Here is a 25,270-nt window from a genome sequence, read left to right as displayed (position 1 = left end):
AGAAAAGAGTGGGGAGGAAGAGACCCAGGGCTGACTTTTTTATCTTTTGAAAAGCCTAGCAGAAATAGAACATTTATCTGTGTGAAGGCTACACAGGCTTAACTAAAATGTCAAGTTTCTTTACTGGAATTATATGGGGAACATGATATATGTACATTTATTCAGTAATTACTAATTCAAGACCCTGTTTTATATGAAACAAAACCATGGCATGCAGCTCAGGAGCTCTGATTGCTTTTGTTTCATATCAAATCGGCTCCTGAATTAATAATTATGAAATGAATGTAATTTGATAGTCCTAAACTTTTAAAACATGGAGTGTATGTGTTTGTGTGTCTGTGTGTGTCTGTGTGCGTGCTGGTGGGCAGAGCTGAGATAATAAAAGTGAAGATGTTCTCATCTTATAGATGAGAAAACCGAGGAGCAGAGGGTGAGTGGCCAGCTCCCAGTCATGGTCACAGGGTGTGGCAGGTGTCACACCCGGGCACAGCCCCCACTTCTCAAGCCCCTAGCCCTGGGCACCCCCTGGTGCTCTGGCTATTGGCTCTCTGGCTGGCTCCCTGGCAGGGCGGCAGGTAGGAGGAGAAGAAGAGCTAGCTCATTTTGCACTTTCAGGCCAGGGCCAACAGCTGCCTGGGAGGTAAGGGGAGGGGACCCCTGGGAATCCACAGCCTGTGGATTGGAGAGATGGAGCAAGCCAGGAAAAACAGGTGCAGGTGGTAACAGGGAAGGGGGGAAGGGAAGCAAATCCAGAGACAAAGAGAGATGGATAGAACCAGACAGAGTGGAGGAGGTGAGGCCCCTAGGGCTCATGAGGACCCCTCGTGGTCTGGGAGAGCAGATCCCACGGCCAGCAGCAGAACCTGGTCCCAGGCCAACCCTCTCTGTGACCCCACAGAGGGCTTGCTGGGCTCCAAAGGGCCCTGGAGCCCACAGTCAGAAAGGCCTCAGCCAGTGGGCAAGGACGATACCCACATCTGGGGGGCAGGGTTGCCCTTTGCCAAGCCAGCAGCAGCAGTAACCACCCCCCCCCCGCCAGAGCCACCCAGCCACAGGGGCAAACAGTCCCTTTGTTTCATAGGCCCTGCCCCAGTGAACTAGTGTTCAGAACCAACCCCATTAAAAATCCCTCCCAGGGCAGGCAACTCCTGGGAGCCGAGTCTAGTGTGGGGTAGAGGGCACTGGGCTAAGGGCTCCTGTCACCAACTCCCGGCCTCTCTCTGGGGGCTGTTCAGCCATCCTCATTCAGAGTAAAGGTCTCAGGTGACTTCAGGGCTCCCTGGCTGGGGAGCTGGATAGGAGCTGGGTTGTTGCTTCCTCCTCCCCCAACCCCCCCACCGACCCTCCCCCCCCAGAGCTGCTGTGCATACAGAGGCTTTGCCAGTCACAGGTGGTGGGGGCAGAGCATAGGAAGGCTTGGCATTGAGTGGCCTCTCTGCTCTGCCCCCCACAGAGCTGTGGGGACCTGCCGGGGCGGGGGGGGGGGGGGGGGGGGGGGGGGGGGGGGGGCAGGGCCTGTGCTTGGGCAGCAAGCCGGCACCTGCGTGAGGGTGGCTGGGCGTCCTGCCCGGAGACTGGGCCCAGGCCCTCTTGTTCAGCCAGAAATTCCAGCCTTTTAAGGATCAAGGGCCAGAGAGGGACCTTTTCCAGGCCGCCAGGGAGCTGTTTTTCCAGCTTGGTGGTATCACCAGGCCTCGAGGGAGACTTCCCTGATCTTTGATTGGGCTTTCTGAAAAGGCGTGTGTCTGCACTTTGTAGGAGGGGCCGGCTGGCTTCTGTCAGCATGGAGGCTCCAGCCCCCTCATCCAGGCCCTTCGGAAGGAAGGACTTGCCACATCAACTTTATGGAGGTCTGATGTACATACAATAAAACGTACCCGTTTTAGATGTACTGTTTGGGGAGGTATAAATGTCCATGCTGTGTTCCTAACACAATAATCAAGTACAGAACATTTCCATCAACCTAAGAGGTTCCCTTGTGTCCTCTTCCCACTCACCCCCTCCCCTGGGCCTGGGCACCCACGGATCAGCTTTCCATTCCCATAGACCAGATTTGCCCGTCTCACACACATCACCGTACAGTTTGGACTCGTGTGTCTTTTCCGTCTGTATGGTAATTTCGAGGTTCACTCATATCATTGTGTCTGCAGGTGGCTCTTCCCTTTGTCTTGCTGAGTAATATTCCACTGTATGGATAAATCCTAGCTTCTTGATCAGCTCCCTTGTTTTTAGACATTTGGGTTGTTTCCAGCTGGCAGCTATGGTGAATAAAGCTGCCACGAACATTTGTGCATAAGTCTTTGTGGGGACCTGTGCTTTTCATTTCTGTGCATTAGTACCCAGGAGGGGGACTGCTGGGTCATACGATAAGCTTGTTTAACACTTTTGAGAACCCGCAACCGAGGCCCCATACAGAGCGGCTGTAGGGTGTTACAGGCATGAGTATGGAGGGATTTGGAATGCTGCTCTTCCCTGTCCTCGGCCTTTCCTCTCCCCGGAGACCAAGCAGGGCTGTACGGTGGTGCAGTGCTCCAGGGGTGGGAGGGCCCCCTAGCCTTGCCAGAAGACATTCCCCTGCCCCTCCACGTGGCAGCTCACCGTTGAGATTTGAGAGGCTGTGCTCAGCGGAGGAGGGCTGAAGATCTATTTATACCTGAGTTTAAGCAGATGTATTGTTGGCTAAAATGCTGTAATTATTTTCCTTTTGCTAGTTCACACCATTCCGTGAGAGTGTTTTTAAACAGAGCTACAGCCACGCTGGCAGCCTCACCCCATCCCCCTGTCTGCCACCACCCCCACCCCCAGATAAAACCGTTTCTTTCCAAGGCCAGGGGAGGTTGAGTGCTCCTGTCCTGGGCACCTCCTCCTCCCCAGTGCGGGCTGCTACCTGAGGTAGGCAATGCATGTGGCCAGTCGACTTTGCTTTTTTTGCTGCCAGTAGCCCATGTCAGCTTGCTCTCTATCCTGTTGCCGGTCACCAGAGAGCTCTGGGCTCCCCTGGCTCCAAAGGACGCAGCTGCCGGGAGAGAAAGGGTGAAGCTTCCTTGCTAATTGCCAAGAGGTGTGAAAGTACCAGCAGAATAAAGACTCTTCCGTTGGAACAGGAATGAAGGAAACCCAGGGGCCTGGCACTTGCACTTCTGCCGAGCTGTACCTATTCCCATCCTGGTCTGAAGTTTTTAGGGCTGGGCCATCAAGTGACTCCTTCGTGATAAATTAAGATCATGTCCCTCAGACCTCAAGGATACCTGGCAAAGCATTCTCCCCTGCTTGGGAAAATACCACTGCCCGTTCCAGGAGGAGCTCACTTAGTTGCTTTCATGGTCCAAGTCTTTAGAAGGCACTTACTGGCAAGATCCCTCTGGTCCCAGCATGTGTTAAGTGAGCACACAGATGATGTGGCCTTGGACGGTCAGAAGTCAGACCAGATGATGACCGTGTGATATTGCCCAGTTTGAGCTACCCAAATAACATTGAACCCATTATTATTATTATTATTATTATTATTATTACTAGCATTTGTTTTCTTCCAAGATTATGATGTGGCTGTGAGGGGCTGACTGACACAGGTAGGTTGTGTGTTTAGGCTTTTATTCTAAATTGGCTTGATCCAAACCAGTGCTGTCCACAATGGTAGCCACTAGCCACATGTGGCTATTCAAACTTAAGGTAATTGAGTTAAAAATTAAATAACATTTTTTTAAATTTAAGGATTTTGTTTGTTTATTTATTTATTTATTTATTTGAGAGAGTGTGTGAGTGAAGGGAGGGGTCGGGGCAGACTCCCCACTGAGCACAGAGCCTGACACGGAACTGGATCCCAGGACCCTGAGATCACAACCTGAGCCGAAGGCAGATGCTTAACCTACTGAGCCACCCAGGCGCCCCTAGAACATTTTTTTTGCACCATCTTCATTGGGTCCTTATGTGGGCTGGACCTTGAAAAAAAATCTCGGAGATAAGAATCCTTGCCCAAAATGCATCCATAATTCCAGAAGGACACAACACTCGATTTAAGACAGTGGAGGGGGAATCCCTGGGTGGCTCAGTGGTTTAGCGCCTGCCTTTGGCCCAGGGTGTGATCCTGGAGTCCTGGGATTGAGTCCCACATCAGGCTCCTTGCATGGAGCCTGCTTCTCCCTCTGCCTGTGTCTCTACCTCTCTACCTCTCTCTCTCTCTCTCTCTCTCTGTCTTTCATGAATAAATAAAATCTTAAAAAAAAAAAAAAAAAAAGACAGTGGAGGACCAGTATTAGACCAAGCAAAGGCAGACATATAAGGGCAAGAGACAGCAATGAGAGGGGTGAAGGTAAAAAGTCCATGGCAGTTCGGAGGAGGAGTGGCTTAGGAGACTCATTCGAGGAGGACTTATTTGGACTGGGCCTTAAAGGGTGGTTAGAAGTTTTCCCTGGGAAAGCGGCAAAGGGATATTGAAAGAAGAGGGAATTCCAAGTGCAGAGATGTGAGGGACTGGCCATGCTTTGGATCACCTTGGGCGATATGGCAGGAGTGTGGGGGTCCGATGGGCCAGTCTGCGGAAAGCTTTGTGCCATGCTGGAGAGGGGGCATTTAATTTTCCTGGAAGCCTTACAGGCAGGCATAAGACCAGGATAGATTTGCATTTTAGTAAGATTGCTTTAGAGAAAATGAGATCGAGAGCATGGGGAGCAGCCAGGAGGATCGGGGAATAATGTAGGTAGAAACCTACTTGCCCTGAACTAAAGCCTGGACAGTGGGCATGGAGGGAAGGGGTGGGTCTGAGGGGCTGTGGGTCCTGCCCCCACCAGGCAGATGGAAAGGGTCCCATACAAGGCCCGGGAAGGTTTGCTGCAGGAGATGTGACTTCTGGAATTGACTTAGAGCTATAGGCTCTAAATTCAAAAGGCTCCTACAGTAAATCTCCAAGCTGATTGGTCCCTAGAAGATCAAGGTTGCCAACTTGATTCCTTCCGAGAAGTGTGAGGATTCTCTGAGACGTCAGCTTTCCACTGGAGCCCATGAAGCAACATACGTATTGTTGGAAAATGCGTTCTCCGGGGAGGATGCCTGGGGCCCCCCTGGGCTCATTACAGCACAGAATACACAGCTGTAGGTCATCCAAGCCTTCCACTTGGCTTTATTTATAATCCTAATTACACCCTCCAGGAAGAACAATTGCTGATCGACCCAGTTACAAATTAAAGTTAATAAAATGAAAAGCCCATCCAGCAAGTGCAGCCAAACACAGAGGAGCCTGTAGCGATCCCAGGACTTGGTACACGCCTCTCCGTCCCTGTCCCCTTCCCTCCCTGGGTGGTGTCCCGGTCTACCTGGGGCCACCTCCCATCGGGTCTGGCAGGCTTCAGGACGCCCCGGTGGGTCTCCCCACTCAGGCCTTCCCCTCCACCACCACCTGGCCCAGGAGCCACGTCAGCTGCGGGTGCGGGTGTTTGGAAACCGAGGCTTCTAGACGCAGAGCCACGAGAGGCAGACAGGAAACAGGGCCTCCACTTCCACCCTCCTTCCCCCATCTCTGCTGTTCCCCTTCGCCGCTCCCTTGGCTGTTGGCAGTGTCTCTCACTTCCCCGATTGCCTTCTCTACCCACCTCCTCGCCCCGTGGCTGACCTCGTCCGTCTGCCCTGAATGTTCTGAGAGGGGCCCTGGATTCTGTGGGTGTCCCAAAGGGTCGGGCGGGCGCTGTCCGCTTGGCTCAGCAGCACTGACAGCTTAAACACCGCCTCTGGCTTTTGCTGACCACGTTCATTCCTTTTTTTTTTCTTTGTAAAGAGTGGCAACTAGAGAGGGCCAGTCGGGGACGAAGGGCTCTCACAGGCCCTGCTGTCTGTGCGAGTGGCTCCGCTCTCTTCCTCCACTTGCCTCCTGCCGAACAATTACAGACAGTCCACCTTGGTTCCTTAGGATCCAATCCACAGCACACCCAGATGAACTGGGGGGGGGGGGGGGTACCTGGGATGGGGAGGGAAGCATGCATACGGGGGACAGGGTCACTTCTCTGCAGGGTGCAGGGAAGGCACGTGGTTAGTGTCCTACCTCCGACCCTTTCCGGCAGCTCCCAGAAGCCAAGCGCGGCAGGCATACCAGCCCTTCAGGGAAAACAGCACCCCAGCCCCACCCCCTATGGTTTCATCCAGCCCTTCTGGCTTGTTTTTGCCTCCTATCTGCCCAATTCCAAACTCTTGGCTCTGCCTCCCCAGCCCTGGCCCTTTGGACTAGGGGTTTCTAACCAGTCCTATTGGCATTTGGCTCCTGACTTCCTCCATGGGCATTGATGTGGCTCACACAGTGGGGTGCCCCATTTCTGCACTGCTGTCATTTGAGCTGTTCTCCAGGGCTCCAGCCCTGCCAACCCCAAATATCCACTCGTGGCCTCTGTCCTGGCTGGACAACCCAGGGGCAGGTCTTTGACCAGCAGAGGGGCAGAAAGGAAACCAGCCAGGCCTCAGGGTGGGTCCTGCCAGTGAAGCCTGCAGTCAAGATATTCACCATCAGGCTTCAGAGACTTGCCTCTGTGGGTGGCCCACCCACCCCTTTGTATTGTAACCAGCCTGTTTACCCGTCTGCCTGCCCACGACACTGTGGGCTCTGAGGGCTGGCTTCCATCTGACTGGCCACTAGATCTCACTACCTGGTGCAGGTCCTGTTGAACCAAGAAACAGATGAATGAAGGACCTCTTCCTCCTTGATTCCCTGCTGTGGTTGACTGGTTCACGCCAGCCTATTTACATAAGGCCCAAGGGAGAAGCTTTCACCCATCAAGTCCAGTTGATCTGCTTCTTAAAATACACCTCCAGCCAATGTCTTCTTTTGGGGGACCGTGTATTTCTCGCCTGGTTAATTCCAATCAGGAACTGGTTCGCTGATTCCTGGCTTCCTATTTTAACTCTCTCCCTCACCCATCCCCCTTTCCCACTGCTCACAGGCATAACGCCACTCCTCTGTTTAAAAACCTTCATTAACTCTCCATTTCTCACAAAATAAAATACAGTTCCTGGGGCACCTGGGTGGCTCAGTTAAGTGTCTGCCTTTGGCACAGGTCATGATCCTAGGGTCCTAGGATCGTGCCCTGAGTCAGGCTCCCTGCTCAGCAGAAAGCCTGCTTCTCCCTCTCCCTCTGCCCTTTCCTGTGCTTGTGCTCTCTCTCTCTCTCTCTCTCAAATACATAAATAAATAAAATCTTTTTAAAAAATACAATTCCTTTAGATCTTCTATGATTTGGCCCAATCTAATATTCAGCCCATTTCTTGCTGTGTTCCCTTGTGACTGTGTGAGCCACCCCTTGGCACTTTCCACTGTTCTTCTAGCAAGTTATTCCTTTTCCACTCCACACCTTGCATCATCTGTCTCTTCTACAAAAGCTGTGCTCCACAGCAAACCCCATCTTTTCTGATTTATGGACCTTGCGATAGTCCTTTAAGACTCAGCTGAAAAGTCACCTTCTCTGTGACTCTTCTGATGTCATCAGTGAGCCATCCAACAGGCTTTTCTGATGTGTCTTTTCATCTAACACAAGAGGAAGACCAGAGTATTGCAGTCCCTTGCTCCACGTTGCTCTTGCATGAACTCATAAGCCACTTAAGGGCAGGGCCTGTGTCATACTCAGCTCCCCATACTCAAAGCTGGCAGAGAGCCTTGTGCACGGTAGAAGAGGCCGTATATGAGAAGACTGTGTGGCCTTGGGCAACTTACTTACCCTCTCTGTCTCTCAGTTTGCTCATTTGTAAAACTGTCATAATAGCTCCTGCCTGAGGGGATCTTCAACAATGAGGATTACCTGAGTTACTATTTGTAAAGCATGTGAGCAGTGCTTCTCACATATTAAGCCCTCAATAAAGGTTAGCTACTGTTATTAACTGGGATTATTTGGCCCTCTGTATATGTTTTTTGAATGAATGAGTGAATGGGAACCTACACAGTCTAGCAAGGCATTTTCTAGCAACAAAGAGCATTCAGTATCAGAGCCCTTCTGTTAAGATCTTAAAGCCAGGTCAAAGTACAAACTCTGCCACCTGGATCAGCACTATCTTCTTTGTGAGAAGCAATTCACCACTTCAAGTTGAGCAAAAAATGTTTGGTTAAGGAAGGATGACTGGATGGGACGCCAGGGTGGCTCAGTTGGTTAGGCATCTGACTCTTGATTTCAGTTTGGGTCCTGATCTCAGGGTCATAAGATAGAGTCCTGTGTTGGGCTGCGTGCTCAGTGTGGAGTCTGCTTGAGATTCTCTCTTTCCTTCTCCCTCTGCCCCTCCCGCTTATGCTCTCTCTCTCCAAAATAATCTTTTTTTTTTTTTTTTTTAAGGAAAGATGCCTGGAACAAGCTTATCATACTTGTACAAGGAAGGACAGGAAAGAACAAGACCTTTGCAACTTGGTGCCAATGGTGGAGAGTCAGCCAGAAAGCAGCACGAGAGTCATCATGCATTAATCCACAACTCATTCACAAATTCCCTGGTTACCTGTGAGGAGGGATGCAGATCCATGATTACTCAGCTGCTAAATTACAAGGAACCAAATGGGGAAACAAATTTCTGTATCCAAAAAACCTTAAAGACCATCAAATCCCAATCATTTCTTCAGAGAATGATCATGATTTTGATCTTGGTTCAAATTCGGATCCTGTTATTTACTACATGTAAGATTTAATACGACTTTGAATCTCACTGACCTGTAACATGGAAATAATTCCTATTCAACATGGTTGTCATGAGGTTGAAATGACATTAAGTGGGATAATTTACACAAAGTAAAGCATGTGATCATAGGTGTGTATACACTTAGTGTTTGGATCAATTTTAAAATGTACGCTGTACCTGGATCTGATTAAAATGCTCACTTCTTGGGCAACAATAACATTGGGTAGCTATAAGGTCTATTTCTCATTCTTACATTTTAATCTGAAAAAAAATTTTGAACTGAGTATGTAGTGTGGGCCAGGCATTTTGTCAGTGGGTAGAAAAACAGAGTTCGAAAAAACAGAGTCCTTGTCCTCATGTTGCTCAGAGTCTAGACAAGACAGACTTCCAGACAAGTTCTATAGGTGACATGATATATCCACAGAGGGGAAGCACTAAACTGAGATGGAACAAGATTGGAGATGAGATATTTAAGGGAGGCTTCTGGAAGATGTAATCTTGAACCAAGTCTCAGAGGAAGAGTAGAAATTATCCAGACAAAAGAGAAGGAAGGGGAATTCATTCCAGGAAGAGGAAACAATAGATACAAAGATCCTGGGGTGCAAAGAATCAGTCCCCTTCTAGAAAGAGCAAATTGCCTGACAGGGATGGCGGGCGCATAATGTAACTTTGTGTGGGGAAGTGAAGAGATGGGAAAAGCAAGGTGGCCTCTTGTCACAAAGAGCTACCAACACCATGTTAAGGAGTCCTGAGGCCATCCCGAAAGTAATGAGAAGCCAGTTTAGATTGCAAAGCAGAGGAACAAACTGGTGATGTTAGTGTACTATTCTGCTCACTCTGGAGGCTGGAGGACAGGAGACTGGAGGGGGGGCGGGCAGCTGTTCCAGAAATGCAGGCAAGACATTGTCATTGGAATCTATACCGACGCCATGAAGAAGCCGACTTCACCATCAAGAGCCACAATCTAGAAATTAACAAATATGCTGTCCTGTAGTAGATTCTCATTTTAAAAATGGCATCTGCATACTTCCAACATACTTGGCTGGAGGGTACCTATCAGTGGTGCCCCAGCAGGGAAGGAAGGGCATGGGAATAAATCTTAGAATATGGGGAGGTAGGTCCAAGAGGATACATTTATAAAGAGTTTATAAAAATATTTATAAAGAGGGATCCCTGGGTGGCTCAGCGGTTTAGCACCTGCCTTCAGCCCGGGTTATGATCCCCGAGTCCCGGGACTGGGTCCCGCATCGGGCTCCCTGCGTGGAGCCTGCTTCTCCCCCTGCCTGTGTCTCTGCCTCTCTCTCTCTCTCTCTCTCTCTCTCTCTCGCTGTGTCTCTCATGAATGAATAAACAAAATCTTTAAAAAAAATATATATATATATATATTTATAAAGACTATTTCTGGGTGGCAGGATTATGAGTGACTTGTATTCCTTTTTCTATAACAAACATGAGTTACTTTTTTACTTATTTTTATTTTTTTAAGTAAGCTCTAGGCCCAAAGTGGGACTTGAACTCATGACCCTGAGATCAAGCGTTGCATGCTCTACCAACTAAGCTAGCCAGACATCCGAAACATGAGTTATTTATATGTTTTCTAAAGAATTAAAAAAAAATTAACCCAAGAAATTTGGATCAAAGGGAATTGGAAGATCCAGGGCATTCATTAGGCACCGGAAGATCGCTAATTCGGAGGTCCAGATCCAGTGTGGAGCCAGGGACAGTGTGAAGGTTTAGCGTGGAGACCAAAATCTGCCCTCAGGAGGCTCCGGCAGGAGAGTAAGTGCCTCATTTTTTAGGGGGTTCTTGGTGAGCAGAGTCGAGAAGGCAGTGAGCAATTCCATCAAAGTCGGGGATGATGTGCCAGCCAGGCGTTTGGTGGAGGGATGGGGAGCAAGTGCTCAGCACGCAGACAGATTTTCAGTAGGTGGCTGAAAGACACGGGGAAAGATTGTGTAACCGGGTTGTGGGGAAGGAGAATAGTGGCCCATTGTTGGAGACCCGATAAACAAATCGAGAGCGTTCATCTTGGGGGGTGTGGGCCTGAAAGAAGGTTCAAGACAGCTTAATTATCCATTGCGGGTCCACGCCTGGATGAGTCACTGGAGAACCATATCAACCCAATTCAGCTTTCCTCGCCCCAGCGCCTGCTACAAAGCAGCTGAGATAGTGTGGTTGGGCTGCTGTCACCACAAGGCTCCGGCCTGCACAGCAAGGGAGAGGGAACCAGCCAGCCTCATCAGTCATTCCTGGGTCCTGGGCTGGCCACATCCCTGTACCCCCACCCTTCCTTCCTTTCTGGAGTGCGGGATTTGCATAATCAGGCACCTGCTGGAGGTAAGTGCCCTCCCCACTGACAGCCGCATTCTGCAGGCTCTAGTGACCAGGTGTAGGTGGACAGCTGCTCAGTGGGCCCAGGTCTACTCCGAGCAGCAGCTGCATCGTTAAGAGGAGCCTGATTTTTGCAGGAGTGGATTAATGCAGTTGGAAAGTGGTAGCTAGCCTGGTGATCACAGCCAACTGCAGTCACATCAGAAATGGAAATAAGAAACTCCTGGAAGAAATGGAGGAAATGCCAGGTCTTTCAGCAGAGGCTCTGGATTTCAATCTGAGTCCATCCTGCAGAAGGCGTGTAATATTGAGCATCTCATTCAACCCCTCAGAGTCTTAGTTTCTTTGCTTGCAAAATGGTGGTAATGTACATGTTCTTACCCCCAGAGATTAATAACAGTGTACCCCATGAAAAGCTCATTGTGGGTGCCAGGCTCTGTTCGAAGGGCTATACATATTTATATTACATTATTATATTAATTAGCTCCATAATTAGCAACAGCTCTACACGAGGTAGGTATTACCATGATTATTATTCCCCTTAGAGATGAGACAACAAAAGCACGGGGAAGTTAAGAGACTCGCCCAAAGTCTCGCACTATGGCAGAGTAAGGATTCAGACCCCTGCGCGGCCAGGCTCAGACTCCACGCTTCAGATTCCCGCATTCCCTTCCTCCTTCAGCTGTGAAATCCTTTACAAACAGACACAGGTTTGCTTTTCTCAATTGTGACTGACATTCCCAGAGTGCTGAGCTCAATACCTCAGGCCCCACTCAGCATGCGATGGTCACCAGGGTTCCGCCTCAGGAAGGGATGGAGGTGATGGTTGTGTGGGTCCTAATGGGATCATGGAAGGCACAGGAACAAAGACTCAGAACTGGCAACTTCCCACAGATATGGAGCTCAGAAGCCAAAGAGGCTCATCTCATTCCAAACCCCCCAGTATGGGGTTTCTCAGACGTCCTAGAGAAGCCAGGCAATGTGGTAGCTAAGCGCCAGGCCTCTAGAACCTGGCATTAGAGCCCATGTCTGCCACTTCCTAGCTGTGTGACCTTGCACGAGTGACTTCACCTCTTTAGGCTTTGGTTTGCTTCTCCATAAAATGGAGATCCGGTGTACAATAAGTAATACACCACAGTGTGGTGAGGTGTATGTGGCATGCTCTCTGGTACTGTTCGAGCAACAGCTCCAGGCCTGGGGCAAGAGTATAGAATTTGACTCAAGGTTTGCTTTGCTTAGAGGAGGCTGGATAAGGGCTAGACCTAGAAACTAGAAGATTCACACAGCGGTGGGGAGTCTGGGGAAGATTCCAGCAGGAAGCAAATGGTAAAGTCAGGCTGCTAGGAGGGTGGAATGTGGCCCCAGAAAACTCAAAGGCAGGTAAGTGGGGAAGGGTCTAACTGGACTGGTGGTTATCCTGGGGACTCACAGCTAGGCAGCTGGTTGCTCTCCTTCCAGGACCCATGCTCGGTATCAGAGAGCTTGCCAGTGTCTGGTAGGAGGCCCAACCAGGCAGTCAGTATAAGAGTCTGGTGAGGATTTGGAAGCAAGGAGTGGAGACACAGCCATTAGATAGGAATTTTGAGGTGGATCTCTACTTTCCAGGTGGCTGGGAGTTAGGGAAGAGATTATGAGGCCTGTATTAAGGAAGCCACCAGAACCAGGCTTCAGTTGACATTGGGAGAGGCCAAGTTCAGATATTAGGTAGATACAGGGGGGCCAGAGAGCCAAACCAACAGGAGGAGGTAATTGGCGTATGCAAATGCTTAAGATAGTGCTTGGTTCAAAGAGTATGCTGTGTACATGTTGCTGGTGATGATGGTGTTATTTTGGCAGCCAGGATCTGCAGCCGAGTGACCAGACTTAGAGCAGAAATAACCAGACTGGGGTTTGATGCCTTACTATTTCCTTCTGTAAATCTGGGGACCGATATTGCCCACCTTTTAATTTAGCCAAATGAGCCCACTGAAGCCAAAATATAATGGATCACCTACCATCATCATGATTTCATAAAAGAAGAGCCATCTTGTCACCAAAACTAAGATGGAGATAACCTCAGAATAGACATTTAAGTTAGAAATGAAAACTAACTTTACTAAAGGCTAGCTTGCACTATCTTTTGATCAGCGTGCAGCTGATAGAGGGAAGCCTTGTCTGTCTGCCTCATGGCTAATGGGCAGAGCAGAGGACTCATTCATGCCTGGGGCTCCCCTTCCTGGGGCCTGGGCTTGTGAGGGCTCGGTTGGGAGAACCACGGGAAAAGCTCCATGGCCATGTACAAGGTGTCTGTCCTGACTCTGAGCTTTTGTGCTCACAGCTGGCACCTCTACAGTCCTGTGTAGACACTCAGAGCCACTGGCTTCTGGCCCCATCGGACCTCACTCCAGTCCATGGCCCCCTCCACTTGCTCTTGGATGTGACAGCTAAACTTGCTTGCTCCCATTTGACCTTTGGCACTTTTTAAGAGCCTTGGCTGGAACCTGCCTTCTGCCCCTCCTGCTCCTGCCCTGTCCCATCCCCACCCCTGGACCTCAGCCTCCACCCTAGTCCTCGACTGTTGAGCATCTACACAGAATGTCAGAGCTGAGATCAACCCTCACAGCCACTGCATTATGGACTTAGCACTTCTTACACTCACGTGCTCCTGCTTTCCCCGTGGGGGTGAGGGACAGAAGGAGAAGACAGAGTCTCAAATTTGGTCACAACCTATAGAAAGCAAGAGGCCTGAGGGCAAGAAGCTAAAAGGATAACCTTCATCTGTGTCAAAGCGTGTCTCTTGGATTTATCTGCAAGCTCTTTGAGGTGGGGACCTACTCTGATCATCTTTTATTTAATCTTTTATTTCTTACACATTCCCAATTCCCCCTGACCACCCTTCCTCCCCAAAAACCAACTAGTAAAGGCCATTGAAATACTGTTGCTTTGAATTTGATTCCTTCATTCAATACACATTTACTGATCACTTGCCAAGAATGATGCTAAGACAAAACAGATAAGGACGTTGCCTTCAAGGAGCCTTCAGCCTCATAAAGAGGAGGACACAGGGCCATGGGATGGGAAGTGAAATAGAAAATACAGAATATTTCCAAACAAGCCTGAAGGCTGGGCTGAACTGGTTTCACCTCCTAGTGCTTGGGTGGTTTGGCCCCTATGGGTCGGCCCAGCCTGGAAAAGCAATCTCCCCACTAAGGCTCCAAACATACCCCATTCAGCCTTGAACACAGCTCTGAGCCAAGGGCGAGTCAGTGTCACAACCATGCAACCACCAACTTTTGTTTCCAGAGAGGGTTTTTTCTGTCTTGGTCTGCTGGTGCTCATTCTCCCTGACCCCCTCCCACACTCTTCCTAAACACAAGCAAGACCTTTCCTTAAAAACAAATGCCTCCCATTGCAAGATAAGGGTGCCTTTTTTGGGTTTTCACTCATTGTATTGACGCTTGTTTTCATACTGAATTTGGGCTGGCCTTGTACTTACTTTGTTGAAACCTGAAGGTTGTTTCAGCAAAAGGATACAAGAAAGGAGAAAATAAATCAAAGAAACACTAACCTCTCAACCAAAAAAAAAAACCAAAAAACCAAAAACAAAACAAAACAAAAAACCAAAACAAACAACAACAACAACAAATTCAATCAAGTGATTTAGAACTGGGTAAATTTCCCAAGAGGAGAGTCTAAAAGTAAGTTGGATGGGAGGACCCTTCCGGCCAACAATACAGAGATTTCCATTACTTGCTCTTCTTCACTGCTCACTGACAGCAATGGTAGGTCAGACTTTCTGTGGGGGGCAGGAGGTATGTCCCTAAAGGGTTCTGCACTGCCTTGCAGTGGCCTGCCACACCTGAAAGCTACTCCTGAGAGGACTCTTTTTGGTCTCTGCCCAATCTCCCAAGGTAAGGCTCTCCAAACTTCCATGAGCTTTTGCTGGGAGAGTGATCGATTTCTTCCCAATCTGTAGCTGTACAGATTGGGGGCAGCCTGAAGGTTGTGGGGAAGCATTAAGAAGTCAGGAGCCCTGGGTCCTAGTCTGGGGTGTGCCCCTGACCAGGGCAAGTTCCCTGACTTATCTGACTCATACAGTCTGCAATGTTCAATAAGTCTATATCTTGTTTCTTTAGTTTTAATCATGTAATTGTAAATCGAATACGTGTTTGCTGTAAGAAAGCGAAGTTAGAGCAGAAATATATAAAGGCAGGTCGCTCACCCCACCCACCATCACTTCCAGAAATAACCAGTGTTTGTTAGGTGAGCACCCTTTCAGAAATGGTCCCTGCCTACACAAAGATATCACTGGGTATGTTTAGGCCCTGCCTAGATTCCGGGGTTGCCACGGCTTGTCTCATGGCTGTGGAGTTCCCCATCTTCTGAAACAAGAATCTGTCTTCTTAACACATTTTATTCTTTTGGCACCAAGAAAGGTTTTGCTTTTTTTGTTTTTTTCTTTTTAAATCTGTATTCACTTTTTTCTAGAAAATTCCAGAGATAAGAAAAAGGTGGGGAGCTGGCTTGTACAGGGCCAAAAATCAATTACTCATATCTATTCCAAACTCCTCATTCAGTGATGTCACATCGGTAGCTTGCAATTGGCAGCAGTAGGAATATTTACACCATAGCAACTGGCAAATGCTGCAAATCAGGACCCCACCCCCCACCCCAATCTAGTTTACCTGCACATCATGGGGCCTGGTGAGGAAGGTGCTTGGAAAACTCAAGGGGAATCAGCCAAATGGCGCTTGTTATGCAGTCTGATGGGCTCTGCGGAGTCAAGGGAACTGGATCTGTAGGCTCTCTCCCTGCTGGCAAAGGATAACAACCCCGGGCAAAATCATGGAAATAGATGTTGACAGAAAGTAGGGACTTACACCTCCTCTATCTATCCTGCTGTCCTGAAGCAAACACTTAAGATGTTACTTCTTTTAGATGTCTATGGTAGAGTTCTAGAGCAATGGCCCCGATGAATGGCGTCTCCTTGTGTCTGCACCCCTCTGCTATGTGATGTTGCTGTTCCCCTCACTGAGCGGTCAAGTCTACTTTGCCACCTCCTTCAATCAGGACTGGCCTAGTGACATTTCTGACCAGCAGAATATGGCAGAAATGACATGCAAAGTCTGGAGCTTAGGTCTAAAGGGGTCTTCCAGCGTCTACCATTACCCTCTCATAACTTGAGATTGCCATGCCCTGATGAAGTCCCCTGAGTCCACTGGAGAATGAGAGACCACTGGGAGAACTGGCAAGCTGCACCAACCTCCAGACATGCGAATGAGGCCATGTTGGGCCCCCAACCCCCATCAGATGACCTTAGCCACATGGGTGATGATGGCAGGGAAGACTAACAGAACCACCCACATAGCCAACCCACAACGTTGTAAGAACAACAAATCAGTGTGGTTTGTTACGTAGCAATAGCTAACTGAAACAACCTCAAAATCTAGAGAAATCAACTAGACCAGGAAAGATGGTGCCCCCTCTACCCCCCACCCCTGGCTATAAATGAATCCCCACTAGAGTTGGTAAATAATCAGGATTTATTTAAGCTATTATTTCCCCCAGGAGCTCATGCACCTTCAAAGGAATAACCTTTTAACAGTGGGACTGCAGGCCCTTATCAAGGATATATTTATGGCCTGGGAGTCTCCTGCCCCTTCTTCAGAAGCTGCATCCTCTGACAGCTTCAAGTTCACTTCAGAAAGGTCTACCTACCCAGGGGATGGGGCAGATCTAATTCCAAGGTGACAGCTGGTTGATAATGCAGAGGAAATTGTGAGGAGACGCTGAAGCAAGTCTAACCATTTCTGTAGCCAAACAAAACAATCCCAAACCCCAAAGAGTGCTGGAGAAAAAAATAAACAAGGATTCCAAAGATGACAGAAAGTGGGGGCAAGCATATAGGTCATGCCCTATATATGTCAGTTACATAAAAATAGTAAAAAGGTTGATTAAACTGGAGTTTTATATTGTTCTGAATGTGGTTTCCCTCACTAGACTGTAAGCCTCTTGGAAGCAGAGATCATAAATTGTTCATCTTTATCACTAAGAACCGTATATGGGGCTTTGCACAGAGCAGACACTCAGTGAATGCTGTTGAACTGAAGAATAAATTCAAGCCCAAAGAATAGGGTGGGAAACATAGAAGCCGACAGGTCCCATGGTTTTGAGGTTTTTTAAAAAATATATTTTTATTTATTTATTCATGAGAGACACAGAGACAGAGGCAGAGACACAGGCAGAGGGAGAAGCAGGCTCCCTGTGGGGAGCCCGATGTGAGACTCGATCCCAGGACCCCGGGATCATGACCTGAGCTGAAGGCAGACACTCAACCACTGAGCCACCCAGGTGCCCTACTTTTGAGATTTTGAAAGGCTTGAAATGTCTGCAGAGAGGCCAGGAGAGCAGAAGTCTGAGCCCAGGGAAGTGGCTGCAGGCCGGGTCCTATGGGCTCCTGCCTCCCCTAACCCTGCTCCTGGCAGGAGTCAGTGCCCTCCCCTGGGAACTTCAAGGTGAGGATGCAAGTCCTCAGGCCGAGGTGCCACCTTGAGCCCCCTTACTCATCAACATTATTCAGAGAGAGGTGACTTTGCCGGGCTTCGGGCAGCGGAAGCCTCTTCATGCCCCAGAGCTGGAGCCCTGGAGTCGACCCCTCAGCTGTCCTGAGGCAAAGCCAACAGGCAGAAGTCATGGAAGGCAGCAGAGCCTCAGGGACCCTCCCCCAGATACTAGTCAGTGGCTCTGTCTAGTTGTCTAGGGCCTCAGCCTGACCCAACTCCTCCCTCTCGCCTGCGTCCTTGGGGCACAGGGCTCTGATGCTTTGGGGGCTCCCCGGCCCCTCTCTGGAGGACATTTCTCTCGCTACTACTCTAGCTCTGCTTTGTACATCTAGGAACAGGGCCAGGCAAAGGGGCCCATTGAGCAACGTCTGTTCTGAGTCCCTTGCCACTTCCTTTCTAACGAAGAGCATGCTCTCTGGCACTCAGAGACTTTGTTCCTTGTTCCGGAGTCTGCAGAAGGAGGGGAAGCAGGGACGAGGGGATGGAAAAGGAAAGGGAGTGGGGAGGGATTCCCCAACAACCTCCCAAATTCTCCCATTACCTACAGCATAGAGTTCAAGTCCTATTTTTGGTATGGGGAGCTCCGGGCCAGGCAGGGCTCACCCACAGCTGCAGCCTTAGCTCTGCCTCCCTGCTCCGACCTGCCAACCACAGGGCTCTACACCCTGCTTCAGCAGGGCCCGAGTCGGAAATGTCATTTCTCACTCCCTGCCACAGAACCCTTCAGGGCCTCCCTCACCTCCCTCACCTCTCTGTGGATCCCTCCCTCACTCCTTTTTCAGCAAGTGCTCAGTGAACACCCGTGTGGGCCAGGCTCTCTCTGCTTCGTTCTAAGGATACCACAAAAGAGACATGGTTCCTACCCGTAGGGACCTGACAGGTCCTCTCAGGGACGGCTCTGGAGTTAGGGGGGTAAAGAGCTCTGATGGTGGGGGCTTGGGACAGCCTCCCGTGAAGAAGTGAAATAACAGCTGAATGCTAAGTGGAGGTTAATAAGGCCAGGAGGGTGGAGTGAGAGGCCCCAAGGTGAGAGGGAACCTGGTAGAGGAAGTAAAAGGAGTTGGAGGAAGGTTGTGTGGATCTTGGGCTGTGGGCCTGGTAGACACAGTGAGGATTCTGGTTCTCCTCCTGGGAGAAATGGGAGACACTGATGGGTTTAGCCTGGTGGCGGGAGGGATGGGAACATGTGAGGTGGTGAGTGATGGGGGCAGGGGTGAAGGCAGGAGAGGCTGCAGGAGGCTACTGGAAAAGGCAAGGAAAGAGGTGCTTGTGTCCTGGACAGTGGTGGGTGGATCAGATCAGCAGGTAGGGTGCCACACTGATGGGCTCAGTGGCAGGTTGGCAACAGTGACAAAGTCCAAGGTGGCTCCCTGGTTTCAGCCTTGGGAAGGGTCTATGCTCTCACTAGCCTGGGCTTACTCAGTCTCAGAGCCTCTGCATCTAGCATAGCATCTTTTGTGTGTGTGTGTTTGTAAAGATTTTATTTACTTATTTGAGAGAGAGCGAGAGAGCATAAGCAGGGGGAAGGACAGAAGGAGAGGGAGAAGCAGGCTGTCTGCTGAGCAGGGAGCCTGACTCAGGGCTCAATCCCAGGACACTGGGATCATGACCTGAGCCAAAGGGAGATGCTTAGCTGACTGAGCCAGCCAGGTGCCCCCCAAGCATAGCATCTTACTAAGAGCTTGTGGAAGGGAAATCCAGATACCAGGGAACAAAAGGGCAAATCTCTCTATTAGGAGCGTGTCAGGCGTTAAATTCAAGCCATTTCAGCCAGACTATTTACAGAATTCTTGTAACAAACAGGTACTTCCAAATGCACAAAATCAGATTCCTTCCAAAGTGATTAATTGATGCTTTCGGAATGTAGGCAGATAGGTGGGGCATGAGTATTCTGTTCTCATTTTTGCAAGATAATAGTTTGAACTAAAGGACGCTTCTGGGGATCCCTGGGTGGCGCAGCGGTTTAGCGCCTGCCTTTGGCCCAGGGCGCGATCCTGGAGACCCGGGATTGAATCCCACGTCGCTCCGGGTGCATGGAGCCTGTTTCTCCCTCTGCCTATGTCTGTGCCTCTCTCTCTCTCTCTCTCTCTATCATAAATAAATAAAAATTAAAAAAAAAAAGAATTATTAAAAAAAAATAAAAATAAAGGAAGCTTCTGGAAAAAAAAACACTACATAAAGAAGTAAGCCCCAGGGATCCCTGGGTGGCTCAGCAGTTGAGAGCCTGCCTTTGGCCCAGGGCGTGATCCCGGATTCCCCGGATCGAGTCCCACAAGGGGCTCCTTGCATGGAGCCTGCTTCTTCTCCCTCTGCCTATGTCTCTGCTTCTCTCTGTGTGTCTCTCATGAGTTTAAAAAAAAAAAAAAAAAGGAAGCCCCAGATGTAAAGATATTTTGACCACATACACTCAATATAGTTATATGATAAATACTTTTAATATATAAATATTTTTTAGATTTTATTTATTTATGAGAGACACACCCACAGAGAGGCAAAAACACAGGCAGAGAGAGGAGAAGCAGGCTCCACACAAGGAGCCCCTTGTGGGACTCCATCCCGGGAATCTGGGATCAGGCCCTGAGCCAAAGGCAGATGCTCGACTGCTGAGCCACCCAGGTATCCCAATATTAAAATATATTTAATAAGGTATTATTTTTAGTCTTTTAAATATGTTACTTTTATTTTTTAAATTTTCTTTTTTTTTTTGTTTTTATTGAAGTTCTATTTGCCAACATATAGTATAATACCCAGTGCTCATCCCATCAAATGCCCTCCTCAGTGCCCATCACCCATTTACCCCAAACCCCTTCCCACCTCCCTTTCTGCAACCCTTTGTTCATTTCCCAGAGTTAGGAGTCTCTCATGATGTTATTTTATTTGTTTGTTTATTTATTTATTTATTTATTTATTTATCTATCTATCTATCTATTTTTAATATTTTATTTATTTATGATAGACATAGAGAGAGAGGCAGAGATACAGGCAGAGGGAGAGGCAGGCTCCTTGCTGGGAGCCCGACGTGGGACTCAATCCCAGGGCTCCAGGATCGTGTCCTGGGCCAAAGGCAGGCACTAAACCGCTGAGCCACCCAGGGATCCCCATGATGTTACTTTTAATTGCAACATTTGCTTGCTGTGAGAAATTCCAGCAACATATAAAGAGTGGCACCAAAGTGAAGTGCCAGTTCACCCACCCGTAAAGCTCTCTCTCATCGAATGTTACCGTTTTTTCCTGTGCAATGAAACATGTTTCCACTTTTAATAAAGATGAGATTGTTCAATATTTTTCTGTGGCTTAATTTTCTCCCCATAGTCATATGGAAGCATGACTTAGGGTCATGACCAAGCCACAGCTATGGAGCCAGATCACTGGGGTTCAAATACCAGCTCTGCCAACCAGCTGTGTCATCTTAGATGAATGACTCACCCCACTGTCCCTCGGTTTCCTCATCTGTCAGAGAGCACAAGTTACGGTATCTTCCTCATTGAGTTTCTGGAAGGGTTAAGAAAACATGAAGCACAGAATATAATGCCTGGTACATATATTATCTTCCTGCATCAGGACGGATCTACCTCATCAACAGCTTCCAAGTACAAGACGGATTGAAATTATTCAACTAGCCTTTGGGGATGGACATTTATTTCCATCTCCTTTGTGATTCTATACTGTAATTATCTGTAAAGTATCTTTAAAGATGTGTCTTTCTGCAAACATATGGGTATTTTTGTTCTTACTACAAAATGGCACCAATGTCCACTCCCACCCTTGTACTTAGTCAATTCAAATTCCTGTTAGAGACCTCTTTCCCCACTCTTTTGTCAACGCTAACATTTAGCAATTTTTGGTAAGTTTCATCAAACCAGTGGATAAAATGAAATACCTTATTGTTGTCATTTTTGTTTTGTGAGATCATCATTTTATATATTTATTAATAAATTGTGTTTTTTTCTTCAATGAATTAACTCCATTTTAATGTTGGGCAATTTTCATTGAATTTATATCTTTCAGATGTTTTGTAGAAGTTCTTTATATATTATGGTATTAATCTTTTACTCTTTGCTTAAGTCACAAATGGTTTCTCTCAGTTGGCCTTTTGTGTGTTAATATTGTTTATGATTTCCTTAGGTATACCAAAGATTTAAATGTTTATCTGTTAATCTGCTTATTAAGAGAAAGATCTATTTATCTATAGTCAGTCTGTTAATCTTTTCCTTATGGCCTTTGGGATCTGGGCCTTCCATAGAAAGGCCTGCCCAAACTCAAGATTTCAAAAATATGTTTCTACATTTATCTTTAATTGTTTATAGGCTTTAAAAATGTTTTGATTTTTAAACCACCTTGAATTTCTTCCTAAAATTGATAGCCATCTGTTCCGACCATTTTGCCCCATAAATTGTGATTGCCATCATTATCATAAACTAAGTTCCTATTTATACAGGATATACTTCAGGACTCTGTTCTGTTTCCTCACCTATTTGGTTTTTTCTACATCAATACCTCATTTTTTACTATTATAATCTTTGGTATCTTTGTTGTATGTCTTGACATATAACAGGAGGTGCTCCTGTCATTATTCTTCTATTTCAAAATGTTCTTGGCTATTCTTGTATGTTTACTCTTCCAGATGAATTTCAGAATCAGCATATCCATAAAAAGTCCTGCTGGAATGTCAAATAGGAACTAATTTGGAGGAGAATTAATATCTTTTTAATACTGAGTTTTTTCATCATTTTCAGAAGATAAGTTGTTTCTCCATACATTCAACATTTGTGTATCCTTTAAGAAAGTCCATAGCTTTTTTTCCATAAGTCTGTACATTTTTTGATAATTTGTTCCTAAGCTCCTTTTTAGTTTTTATTATTAACATGAGTTATATCTTTTTTCTATCATATTTCCTAATTTATTATTGCTGATACATAGGAAAGCTACTGGCTTGTGTGTGTGCATATGTTTCCTTTATAATTTACCACCTTGTTAGATTCTTTTTTAAGCCATAATCATTTTTTAAGGGGTTGAGCCTGGAAGTTCTGCATATATTATCATATCATCTAGAACTAATGCCATTTGTCTCTTTTCATGTTGATGTCTAACTCTTGTTTTTCATCTAACTGCAGTGACTAGGTACTCTAGGTTCATGTACTAATAACAATGGTATCAACTCAGTTTGTCTCAATCCTGACTTTAAAGAAAATGCTTCTAATACTTTGCTGTTTAGCATTTGCTGTAGCTGTAGCTTTCTTTTTTTCTTTTTCTTTCTTAGCTGTAGGTTTCTAATGGAGATTTTATCAAGTTCAGGATTTTTTTTTTAAGTTTATTTAGGTAAACTCTGCACCCAATGTGGGGCTCAAACTCATGATCCTGAGATCAAGAGCCATGTGCTCTACCCACTGAGCCAGCCAGGTGCCCCAAAGATGTTTTCTTTCCTGCTTCACTTATGAGAAGGTTTTATTTTTCCCCAGTCACAAAAGGGTATTGTATTCTACTAGAAGTATGTGCAGGTTTTTTGGTCTTGGTTTTGGGTGGGTTTTTTTGGTACCAATTGAAATTATCAGAAGTTTTCTCTCTTTGGTATATGAATGTAGTGAATTTCATTAAGTTATCTTAGTGTTGAACCATCTTTGCATTACTTTAATACACTGATCCAATTGGCTAATATTTCATTTAGAATTTTAAAAATCTGTGTTTATAAGCAAGTTTAGCTTTTGGTTTCCTTCTTGGTCGTTTATGCTTGTCCACTTTGGTATCAGCATTATGCCAGCCTCATAGAATGAATTTATAAGATCTTATTTGTAAAACCAGACTGGCTTCATTTCTTTTCCATGGGTGGATTTTACTTTTTTTTTCTTTTAAAAGTCAGCTTTATGCCCAGCCTGGGGCTTGAAATCAGGACCCTGAGATCCAGAGTCACATGCTCCACCAACTAAACCAGCCCGGTGCCCCACTGTGGGTAGAATTCAAACTACTTTTTCCATTGTTGGTGATCTATTTGGGTTTGATACTATTTCTTGAGTCAATTGAGATAATTTATGTTTTCCCTGAGAATTGTAATTTTCATCTAGATTTAATGCAGTTGGGCATAGTATTCTCTAAGTTCTTTTTTTAATATTTTATTATGTATTTATGTATTTATTTAAGAGAGAGCACAAACAGCGGGGGGTTGAGGGTAGGGAGCAGGGGAGGGAGAAGCAGGTTTCCCTTGGAGCCGGAAGCCCAATGCAGGGCTTGATCCCAGGACCCCAGGATCATGGCCTGAGCTGAAAGCAGACTCTCAACTGCTGAGCCACTCAGATGCCCCTCTAAATTCTTTAATAACCTCTGTTTCTATAATCATGTTCTCCTCCTGTTTCTTTTAAATTGTCAGTTTGAGCCCTTTTCCCTTAATCAGACTTTTAAAAATTTTATCTATCAATTATCAGCTTTTTATATTAGACACCTGATATTTGTTATTTCATCCATTTTATCCTTGTTAATTCTTACCTTCTGCTTGGTTTAGGTCTATTTTTTGTTTCTCTTTTTCTAGCATCCTGAACTGTATGCTTAGATCACTTAGTTTCAGCTTTTCTTATTTTCTATAAGTGTGCTTAAGGTAATAAATTTCCCTCCAATTATCACTCTCTGTGCGTCATATAGAACTTGGTGGGTAGTGTCTATTCTGTCATTATTCTAAAGTGATCCATGTTTCAAATTTGATTTCCTACTTAACTACAAATTACAGAAATTTCGGTTCTGATTTCCTCTTTAATGCAAAAGCTATTGCAAAAACTGCTTTAAAATTGCAAGTGAATAGGGGCACCAGGGTGGCTCAGTGGTTGAGAGTCTGCCTTCCCCTCAGGTTGTGATCCCAGGGTCCTGGGATAGAGTTCTGCATTGGGCTCCACAAGGGGAGCCTGCTTCTCCCCCTGCCTGTGTCTCTGGCTCTCTCTCTGTGTGTCTCTCATGAATAAATAAATAAAAATCTTTAAAATTGAAAGTGAATGGATTTGTTTTTTTTGTTTTTTGTTTTTTTTTACATTTGTCATTAATTTCTAGTGTTAATGTTCTTTGGAACTTTTAGGTCAGAAGGTTTCTACTCTGGGGAATTTATGGACATTTTCTTTGTGCTCTATTATGCAACCAATTTTAAACTTTTCCATAGATGTTTGAAAAGAATATCTATCATTGGCAAGTCCTACAAGAATACAGGTATCTACCAAATCATGCTTATTATTCTATGACTTCATTATTTCCTTCTGGTTGTTTTCTCTACTCACTCTTAGCTTCCAGAATTCCAGTTTTGGTCAATATCGAATCTTCTAGAGCTATTCTGCACCTTAATATCTTTTCATATTAACCAGAGTGAGAATAGAAGAACAGTGATTTAACTTTAGAATCCAAATGCCACTGGGCATGTGAAATCATGTGGTGATTCATTGTGTAAGTACTGCCCAAACGACAAATTTTTAACAAGTTAAAAAAGTCAGCATACACCGGGAGAAGCCCATTGGGATGCGAGCGGCCAAATAGCAGAATGCTGAATTTTATGAATCTGAAAAAGTCAGTTCAGCCAAATAGTTATTAAGCATTCTGTGAATGGCACAGGCACAGGGCTACTGCCTTGCCCTCACGGCCACACAGCTCTCTTGGATAGGACGTGCAAGATCGTTAAGTAACAAAAAGACAGCGCACACTTTCATGCCAAATGAATGGCCCAGGCAGTGAGTGTTACAGCAGTCTAGGGAGTGGGGAGATGGAATTTGTAAACACAAGGTTGCTTATGTAGAAACCTA

The 25,270-nt window shown here is 46.7% G+C and overlaps 2 long non-coding RNA genes across 4 annotated transcripts in view; one reads left to right on the top strand and one right to left on the bottom strand.

The window, feature by feature from the left end:
- The window catches only part of LOC112917876 (uncharacterized), a 59,715-nt gene that overhangs the window by 23,858 nt on the left and 10,587 nt on the right, over positions 1-25,270 (bottom strand). The window contains exons 2-4 of one of the 3 annotated variants that reach the window (XR_011999704.1): positions 20,931-20,996; positions 15,627-15,755; positions 10,432-10,562 (exon numbers count right to left, since the gene is read on the bottom strand). This is a non-coding gene — a long non-coding RNA (uncharacterized lncRNA). Of the gene's footprint in view, positions 1-10,090; positions 10,563-15,626; positions 15,756-20,930; positions 20,997-25,270 lie in introns of those variants that run through there. The other 2 variants (XR_003234570.2, XR_011999703.1) reach the window with 2 other exon arrangements.
- Positions 10,609-23,299, top strand: LOC140597777 (uncharacterized). The gene is made up of 2 exons (XR_011999705.1): positions 10,609-10,968; positions 20,817-23,299. It is a non-coding gene; the product is annotated as an uncharacterized lncRNA (long non-coding RNA).

Source organism: Vulpes vulpes, chromosome 2 (assembly GCF_048418805.1).
Source record: "Vulpes vulpes isolate BD-2025 chromosome 2, VulVul3, whole genome shotgun sequence".
Taxonomy (NCBI): Eukaryota; Metazoa; Chordata; class Mammalia; order Carnivora; family Canidae; genus Vulpes; species Vulpes vulpes.
Note: the sequence above shows the minus strand (reverse complement) of the source record. Positions and strands in the feature narration are given on the sequence as shown.